The sequence below is a fragment of the Microtus ochrogaster genome, unplaced genomic scaffold (genome assembly GCF_000317375.1).
Source record: "Microtus ochrogaster isolate Prairie Vole_2 unplaced genomic scaffold, MicOch1.0 UNK8, whole genome shotgun sequence".
NCBI lineage: Eukaryota > Metazoa > Chordata > Mammalia > Rodentia > Cricetidae > Microtus > Microtus ochrogaster.
In genome coordinates, this window is record NW_004949106.1 from 201,117 (window position 1) to 203,694 (window position 2,578).

Genomic DNA, 2,578 nt, shown 5'->3' on the forward strand with positions numbered 1-2,578 from the left:
CGAGACAGGGTTTCTCTGTATAACAGCCCCAGCTGTCCTGGAACTAGTTCTTGTAGACGAGGCTGGCCTCAAACTCACAGAGATCCACCTACCTCTGCCTCATGAGTGCTGGGATTAAAGGTTTCCTCCACCACCACCAGGCATGCCGTTGCTTTTTAACACTAAGCAGTACTCCATTGTGTAAATGTACCACATTTTCTTTATCCATTCTTAGGGTGAGGGGAATCTAGGTTGTTTCCAGGTTCTGGCTATTACGAATAATGCTGCTATGAATGTAGTTGAGCACAAGTCCTAGTGGTGTGAGGGTTGCCTCCTTTGGGTATAAACCCAAAAGCGGTATTGCTGGGTCTTGAGGTCGATTGATTCCTAATTTTCTGAGAAATCGCCATACTGATATCCCAAGGGGCTGTACCAGTTTGCATCCCCACCAGCAATGGAGGAGTGATCCCCTTATTCCGCTTCTCCAGCATAAGCTGTTTCATCAGTGTTTTTTTTTTTTCTAAACCATTCTAACAGGTGTAGGATGGTATCTCAGAGTTGTTTCGATTTGCATTTCCCTGATGCCTTAGTAGGCTGTTGAGCATTTTCTTAAGTGTCTTTTGGCCATTTGAGATTCTTCTGTTCAGAATTCTCTATTTAGATTTGTAGCCCATTTTTTAATTGGATTATTTAGTAATTTAATGTCTAGTTTCTTGGATTATTTGTATATTTTGGAGATCAATCCTCTGTCTGATACGGGGCTGATGAAGATCTTTTCCCATTCTGTAGGCAGCCATTTTGTCCCTTGCTTTACAGAAGCTTCTCAGTTTCAGGAGGTTCCATTTATTAATTGTTTCAGTGTCTGTGCTACTGGTGTTATATTTAGGAAGTGGTCTACTGTGCCAGTGCATTCAAGGCTACTTCCCACTTTCTGTTCTATGGGTTCAGTGTGGATGGATTTATGGTGAGGTGTCTTTGAAATCTTCCCCATGTTGACCTCCATCCAGTAATGCCAGCACCACTTGTTGAAAATGCATTCTTTCTTCCATTTTATACTTTTAGCTTCTTTGTCAAAAATAAGGTGTGCATAGGTGTGTGGGTTAATATCAGGGTCATCAATTCGATTCCATTTGTCTACATGTCTGTTCTTATGCCAATACCAAGCTGTTTCCATTACTGTAGCTCTGTAACAGAGCTTGAAGTTAGGGATTGTGATGCCTCCAGAAGTTCCTTTATTGTACAGGATTGTTTTGGTTATCCTGGATTTTTTTGTTTCTCCATATGAAATTTAGTACTGTTCTTTCGAGGTCCACGAAGAATTGTCCTGGGATTTTGATGGGTATTGCATTGATTGCTGTTGGTAAGATTTCCATTGTTACGCTGTTAATCCTGCCTCTCCATATGTATGGGAGATTTTTCCATTTTCTGATATCCTGCTCAATTTCTTTCTTCAAAGACTTAAAATTCTTGTCATACAGATCTTTCACATGTTTAGTTGGAGTTGTTTGTGTTATTGTGTTTTTATGTTGTTTGTAGTTATTGTGAAGGGTGAAATTTCTCTGATTTCTTTCTCAGACCATTTATTATCTGTATATAGGAAAGCTACTGATTTTTTTTAAGTTAATATTGTATCCTGCCACATTTCTGAAGGTGTTTATTGCTGTAAAACTTTTGGGGTCATTTATGCAAACTAACCTATCATCAGCAAATAGAAAAAGTTTGAATTATTCCTTTCCAATTTGTATCCCCCTGATCTCCTTTTGTTGTCTTATTGCTCTAGTTAGGATGTTGAGTACTATATTGAATAGATATGGAGAGAGTGGACAGCTTTGTCTTGTTCCTGATTCCAGCGGAATCATTTTGAGTTTTTCTCCATTTAGTTTGATGTTGGCTGTTGACTTGCTGTATATTGCCTTTATTATGTTTAGTAATGTTCCTTGTATCCCTGATTTCTCCACGACTTTTATCATGAAGGGATGTTGTATTTTGCCAAAGGCTTTTCAGCATCTAATGAGATAATCGTGGTTTATATGGTGGATTACACTGACAGATTTTCATATGTTGAACCAGCCCTGCATCTCTAAGATGAAGCCTACTTGATCATAATGGATGATGTTTCTGATGTGTTCTTGGATTCAGTTTGCCAGTATTTTATTTGTATTTTTGCATCAATGTTCATGAGAGAGATTGGATTGTGGTCAATTTTTAAGACGGCTCCATGAGGTACTGAGAAGATGGTATATTCTTTTGTGTTTGGGTGGAATGCTCTATAGATGTCTCTTAAGTCCATTTGAGTCATGGCATCTGTTAGTTCCCTTCTTTGTGATTTGTTGCTGTGAGATCATATATTGCCTGAGGTTTTGTAGATGTAGCTGACTTCATTGGGTTGGAGTTTTTCTTCTAGCACTTTCTTTAGGGCTGGCTTTGTGGATAGGTATTGTTTAAATCTGGTTTTGTCATAGAATATCTTATTTTCTCCATCTATGATGATTGAAGGTTTTGCTGGGTAAGTTTTGCTGGGCTGGCAACCGTGGTCTCTTAGTATCTGCATAATGTGTGGCTTTTCATTATTTCCATTAAGAAGTAGGATGTAATTCTA